General features: G+C 48.6%; 1 pseudogene; it reads right to left on the bottom strand.

The window, feature by feature from the left end:
- On the bottom strand, positions 1–92 carry LOC126951884 (uncharacterized; annotated as a pseudogene).
- Between the last annotated feature and the right edge of the window lie 7374 nt (positions 93–7466).

Raw genomic sequence — 7466 nt, forward strand, 5'->3', positions numbered from 1 at the left:
TGTCAGATGGGTAATGTGTCAATGTAACCAGTTTTGAGGGAGGCACACTTCATCTATGAGCGTGAAAACCCAGTCATCAACTACAAAAGGATCAGCAGGTTTTTTTTTTTTTTTTCCCAAAGTGAGCAGCAGAGACAGTTTCACTATGTTGACCAGGCTGGTATAGAACTCAACCTCAGGTGATCCACCTGCCTCGGCCTTCCGAAGTGCTGGGATTATAGGCATCAGCCACCCACCCGGCCTCCGTAGGTTCTGTTTTCTGATTTTTTTCTGAGTTTCAGAGCCCTACATCACTGCCAGGTGAGTGAGATGCTGGTAATTGAGGGAATTAACCAGTTGCGTCTTGCTTCCTATCAACTGTGTTCCTGGAGTGCCTAAACATTCAGTTCCTGAAAGAGACTCAGAAAGAGGGCCTCAGCAGAGTTCACTCCTGGCCAGTCCCCCAGCACATTCCCTCCTGGGTTTATAGAAGACACTTCTACTCGTTTTCCTGGATGCTCGGGACTTCTGTGAGTCTGTAGTGTTAATACTCAGATGTCCCTCGTGTCCAGGTGTAGTGGTGATTCAAATACATTGAATCAAAGAGAAATGAACAAGTGACAAAATGCAAGCGTGACTAGCCTTGCCTTTCCCTGGTAGGAGTCATTGCTACAAGGAGAAAGGTGTGGAATAATCCTTTAGGGGCACTGGCCTTTTGCCCTAAGGTCAGAAAGGATTTTGTGATGCATTCATTGATTGTCCAGTCAGTGTGCCAATTCCCTGAGTTCCGCGTCCATCGATTCAGCCAATCGAGGATTGAGAATATTTGAAGCCTGTGCAACAAAGTGAGATCCCAACAAAAATAAATCAGCCAGGTGCAGTAGCATGTACCTGTAGTCTCAGCCACTAGGGAGGCTGAGGTGGGGGGATCGCGGAAGCCCAGTTCAAGATTGCTGTGAGCTATGATCACGCCACGGAACACCAGCCCAGAGTGAGACCCTGTCTCAAAATAATTTTTTTTTGAAAAAATTCAGGGTCATTTCTGTAGGAAACATGTAGACTATTTTCCTTGTCATTCCCTAAACAATACAGTGTAACAACTATTTATATCCTGTTTGCATTATACTAGGTATTATAAGTAATCTAGAGGTTATTTAAAGTATACAGCAGGATATGCATAGGTTATATGCAAATAATGTGGCATTTTATATAAGGGACGTGAGCATCTGGATTTTTGTTATCCATAGAAGCCTTGGAACCAATCACCTGAAGATAACATAAGCCAGCAAGAGTCAAATATGTAGCTTAGAAATGTGAGGGAGGGCGGGCGCGGTGGCTCAAGCCTGTAATCCCAGCACTTTGGGAGGCCGAGGCGGGTGGATCACGAGGTCAGGAGATCGAGACTATCCTGGCTAACATGGTGAAACCCCGTCTCTACTAAAAAAATACAAAAAACTAGCCGGGCGTGGTGGCGGGCGCCTGTAGTCTCAGCTACTTGGGAGGCTGAGGCGGGAGAATGGCGTGAACCCGGGAGGCGGAGCTTGCAGTGAGCCGAGATCACGCCACTGCACTCCAGCCTGGGAGACACAGCGAGACTCCGTCTCAAAAAAAAAAAAAAAAAAAAAAAAAGAAATGTGAGGGAGAAAATAGGTCTATTAACGGTAAATTAGGCCGGGCGTGGTGGCTCATGCCTGTAATCCCAGCACGTTGGGAGGCTAAGGAGGGCGGATCACCTGAGGTCAGGAGTTCGAGACCAGCCTAGCTAACATAGTGAACTCACATCTCTACTAAAAATACAAAAATTAGCAGGGCATGGTGGTGGGTGCCTGCAATTTCAGCTATTTGGGAGGCTGAGGCAAGGGAATTGCTTGAACCTGGGAAGCAGAGGTTGCAGTGAGACGAGATTGCGCCACTGCACTCCAGCCTGGGTAACAGAGCAAAACTGTCTCAAAAAGAAAAAAAAAAATTTGCCAGGCCTGGTGGCACACGCCTGTAGTCTCAGCTACTCAAAGAGGCCGGGGCAAGGAGAATTGCTTGAACCCTGGAGGCAGAGGTTGCAGTGAGCCAGGATCGTGCTACTGCATCCCAGCGTAGGTGACTAGAGCGAGACTCTTGTTTAAAAAAAAAAAAAGTAGTAAATTAGGCCTGGCACGGTGACTCACGCCTGTGATCCCAGTACTTTCGGAGGCCGAGGTGGGCAGATCACCTGAGGTCAGGAGTTCAAGCCCAGCCTGACCAACATGGTGAAACCCCATCTCTACTTAAAAAAAAAAAAAAAAATTAGCCAGGCGTGGTGATGCACGCCTGTAATCCAAGCTACTCAGGAGGCTGAGGCAGGAGAATCACTTGAACCCGGGAGGCAGAGGTTACAGTGAGCCAAGATTGTGCCATTGCACTCCAGCCTGGGCTATAAGAGCGAAACTCCATCTCAAAAAAAAAAAGAAAAGACAATTGCTGGCCATGGTGGTGCCCGCTTGTGGTCCCAGCTATTCAGGAGCCTGAGGCAAGAGGCTCTCTTGAGTCCAAGAGGTCAAGACTGTAGTGAGCCATGTTTGCGCCACTGCACTCCAGCCTGGGCAACAGAGCCAGACCTGTCTAAAAAGCAAAACAAAAGAGAAAACAGTAAGTTAAAGAGTTCCAGGTATTTTAAACCTTGCAGAATTTGTGTTTCAATGTAAGTTGGAGGCTTTTATGCTTAGCACTCATACCCTAAAGTCTTTTTCAGCTCATTTGTATGTAAACAATTCAACAAAAATTTTCCCCAAAGTGAAAGAAATAGATGGTCAGCATTATTATTATTATTACTATTATTGAGACGGAGTCTAGCTCTGTCACCAGGCCGGAGTTTAGTGGTGCGATCTTGGCTCACTGCAATGCCTCCCGGGTTCAAGCAATTCACCTGCCTCAGCTTCCCGAGTAGTTGGCATTACAGGCATGCGCTGCCGTGCCCAGTTAATTTTTGTATTTTTAGTAGAGACAGGGTTTCACCATGTTGGACAGGATGGTCTCGATCTCCTGACCTCATGATCTGCCTACCTCAGCCTCCCAAAGTGCTGGGATTACAGATGTGAGCCACCACAGCCAGCCAGATGGTCAGCATTATAAGGAAATGCTGGTGCCCACAACATCCACGGTTAATCTAGGCTCTCCAACTCACCTACTTGGCGACCTTGACCAAGTCACACTCTCTCTAAAATTGGCTTAATACCAGGGTTTTGTGGACCAAGTGAAACTATGAAGTGCTTTGTAAAATGTGTATCAATTAGGTATCTGTGGTCGAGTGTGGTTTCTCACGCCTGTAATCCCAGCACTTTGGGAGGACCAAAACAGGAGGATTGCTTGAACCCAGAACTTTGAGACCTGTCAGGGCAACATCGTGAGACCCCCATCTCTTTTGTTATTTTATTTTTAAATTTTTATATTTATTTATTTATTTATTTATTTATTTATTTATTTATTTAGAGACAGAGTCTTGCTCTGTCACCCAGGCTGGAGTGCAGTGGCACGATCTTGGCTCACTGCAACCTCTGCCTCCTGGGTTCAAGCGATTCTCCTGCTTCAGTGTCCAGAGTACCTGGGACTACAGGCACCCACCACCACGCCAGACTAATTTTTGTTTTTTGTTTTTTTTTGAGACGGAGTCTGGCTCTGTCGCCCAGGCTGGAGTACAGCTCTGCCTCCTGGGTTCATACCATTCTCCTGCCTCAGCTTCCTGAGTAGCTGGGACTACAGGTGCCCACCGCCACGCTCAGCTAATTTTTGTATTGTTAGTAGAGACGGGGTTTTGCCGTGTTAGCCAGGATGGTCTCAATCTCCTGACCTCGTGATCTGCCCGCCTTGGCCTCCCAAAGTGCTGGGATTACAGGCGTGAGCCACCACGCCCAGTCTAATTTTTGTATTTTTATTAGAGATGGGGTTTCACCATGTTGGCCAGGCTGGCCTCGAACTCCTGACCTCAGGTGATCCTCCCACCTCAGCCTCCCAAAGTGCTGGGATTACAGGTGTGAGCCACCGTCCCCGGCTCCCATCTCTATTTTAAAAATTAAAAATACATATAAAATTAAAAACAGCCAGGTGTGGTGGCTGAAGCCTGTAATCTCAGCACTCTGGGAGATCAAGGCAGGCGAATCACCTGAGGTCAGGAGTTCAAGACCAGCCTGACCAACATGGAGAAACCCCGTCTCTAATAAAAATACAAAATTAGCCAGGTGTGGTGGCACATACCTGTAATCCCAGCTACTTGGGAACTGAGGCAGGAGAATTGCTTGAACCCGAAAGGCAGAGGTTGCAGTGAGCCGAGATCATGCCATTGCACTCCAGCCTGGGCAACGAGAGTGAAACTGTTTCCAAAGAAAAAAAAATTCAAAAATTAGCCTGGCTTGGTGGCTTGCGCCTATAATCCCAGCTACTCAGGAGGCTGAAGCAGGAGAATCACTTGAACCCCGGAGGTGGAGGTTGCAGTGTGCCAAGATCGTACCACTGCACTCCAGCCTGGGCAACAGAGTGAGACTCCATCTCAAAAAAAAAAAATAGGCCAGGTGTGGTGGCTCACACCTGTAGTCTCAGCACTTTGGGAGGCCGAGGCGGGTGGATCACCTGAGGTCAGGAGTTCAAGACCATCCTGGCCAACATGGCGAAACCCCATCTGTACTAAAAATACAAAAATTTCTGGGTGTGGTGGTGGGCGCCTGTAATCCCAGCTACATGGGAGGCTGAGGCAGGAGAACCGCTTGAACCCAGGAGGCAGAGGTTGCAGTGAGCTGAGATCACACCACTGCCTTCCAGCACAGGCCACAAAGCAAGACTCCGTCTCAATAAAATAAAATAAATAAAACACATAAATAATTTTTAAAACCCACACATCTGATGTAAGATTAAAGGAAGGTTTTTTGTTTTTTGTTTTGAGACAGGGTCTCGCTTTGTCACCCTGGCTGGAGTGCAGTGGCATGACTTTGGCTCACTGCAACTTCTGCTTTCCAGGTTTAAGTGATTCTCCCGCCTCAGCCTCCTGAGTAGCTGGGATTACAGGTGCTCACTACCATGCCTGGCTAATTTTTGTATTCTTGGTAGAGATATGGTTTCGTCATGTTGTCCAGGATAGTCTCAAACTCCTGACTTCAGGTGATCCACCCGCCTCGGCCTCCCAAAGTGCTGGGATTACAGGCGTGAGCCACCGTGCCTGGCCTTAAAGGAAGGTGTTTTTTTTTTTTTTTTTTTGAGACGGAGTCTGGCTCTGTCACCCAGGCTGGAGTGCAGTGGCGCGATCTCGGCTCACTGCAAGCTCCGCCTCCCGGGTTTACGCCATTCTCCTGCCTCAGCCTCCCGAGTAGCTGGGACTACAGGCGCCCGCCACCTCGCCCGGCTAGTTTTTTGTATTTTTTTAGTAGAGACGGGGTTTCACCGTGTTAGCCAGGATGGTCTCGATCTCCTGACCTCGTGATCCGCCCGTCTCGGCCTCCCAAAGTGCTGGGATTACAGGCTTGAGCCACCGCGCCCTGCCAAAGGAAGGTTTTTTACATGAAATTATGGAGGGTAGATCAGAGGTGGATTCCTGCAGGGGAAGGTCCCTTTTTGACTGATTGATTGATTGATTGATTGAGACTGAGTCTCTGTTGCTAAGGCTGGAGTGCAGTGGCATGATCATAGCTCACTGAAGCCTTGACCTCCCAGGTTCAAGTGATCCTCCACAGTAAGCCGCCTGAGTAGCTGGGACCACAGGTGTGTGCCACCACACCTGGCTAATTTTTTAATTTTTTTGTAGAGCCAGGGTCTCACTTTGTTGCCCAGGCTGCTGTCAAACTCTTGGACTTAAATAATCCTCCTGCCTTGGTCTCCCAAAGTGCTGAGTGTGAGCCACTGTGTGGGGAAAAGAAAGAAAGATCAGACTGTTACTGTGTCTATATAGAAAAAGGTAGACATGGACGGGCGCGGTGGCTCAAGCCTGTAATCCCAGCACTTTGGGAGGCCGAGACGGGCGGATCACAAGGTCAGGAGATCGAGACCATCCTGGCTAACACGGCGAAACCCCGTCTCTACTAAAAACACAAAAAATTAGCCGGGCGAGGTGGCGGCGCCTGTGGTCCCAGCTACTCGGGAGGCTGAGGCAGGAGAATGGCAGGAACCCCAGGGGAGGCGGAGCTTGCAGTGAGCTGAGATCTGGCCACTGCACTCCAGCCTGGGCGACAGAGCGAGACTCCGTCTCAAAAAAAAAAAAAAAAAAAAAAAAAAAAAAAAAGAAAAAGGTAGACATAAGAGACTCCATTTTGTTCTGTATTTGAGATGCTGTTAATCTGTGACCCTACCCCCAACCTTGTCCTTGCAAGAGACATGTGCTGTGGTGACTCAAGGTTTAATGGATTTTGGGCTGTGCAGGGTGTGCTTTGTTAAACAAGTGCCTGAAGGCAGCTTGCTGGTTAAAAGTCATCACCATTCTCTTAATCTCAAGTACCCAGGGACACGTACACTGCCAAAGTTCGCAGGGACCTCTGCCTAGGAAAGCTAGGTATTGTCCAAGGTTTCTCCCCATGTGATAGTCTGAAATATGGCCTCGTGGGAAGGGAAAGACCTGATCGTCCCCCAGCCTGACACCCGTGAAGGGTCTGTGATGAGGAGGATTAGTACAAGAGGAAAGAAGGCCTTTTGGCGGTTGTTGGCAGTTGAGATAGAGAAAAGCATCTGGGCAATGGAAAACCACCTTACGGCAAAAGCTGGGACTTGCTGGAGCAATGCTGCTAAGAGGTTTATGGAGATGTTTGCATATGCATCTCAAGGCACAGCATTTTCCTTTAAATTTATTCACGTCACAGAGATCTTTATTCGTATGTCTTACTGCTGATTTTCTCCCTACAATGATCCTATTATCCTGCCACTCCCTTATCTTTAAGATGGTAAAGATAATTATCAATAAATACTAGGGAACTCAGAGACCAGTGCCGATGTGGGTCCTCTGTATGCTGAGCGCTGGTCCCCTGGGCCCACTTTTTCTTTCTCTATACTTTGTCTCTGTGTCTCATTTCTTTTCTCAAGTCTCTCATTCCACCTAACGAGAAACGCCCACAGGTGTGGAAGGGTAGGCCACCTCTTCACCACTGCACCCAGCCTCCCTAATCTGTACAGGTCTGCATTATACAGGGTAATCACGCACACTGTCCCTAAATGTCCCTGGGACAGCCAGGGCAGTCAGCTGCTGCAGTCGTTCACTGAGAAAGCCTCCAGGGCAGTGCTGTCAGCATACGCAGAAATCAAAATTGCTCCCCGTGAAGCTAGTGCCCTCCGCACGAGGCTGGATTTACGTTCTCTGGTCCTGGAAGCCAAGGGAGCTCCAGAGGGAGGATCAATACATCCTGTCTGGCCTGGTCTCAGGCCACCCGAGTTTCCCTCATCCTCCACCAGAGGTCCCCCCTGGTGATACTCGGCCCCATGCCCTGTCCCTGCGGAGCCTTGGCCTGCCTCCCGGGTTTGCAGTTGTGATTTATTTTTGGCACGTT

Source organism: Macaca thibetana, chromosome 3 (genome assembly GCF_024542745.1).
Source record: "Macaca thibetana thibetana isolate TM-01 chromosome 3, ASM2454274v1, whole genome shotgun sequence".
In the NCBI taxonomy this organism is placed as follows: domain Eukaryota; kingdom Metazoa; phylum Chordata; class Mammalia; order Primates; family Cercopithecidae; genus Macaca; species Macaca thibetana.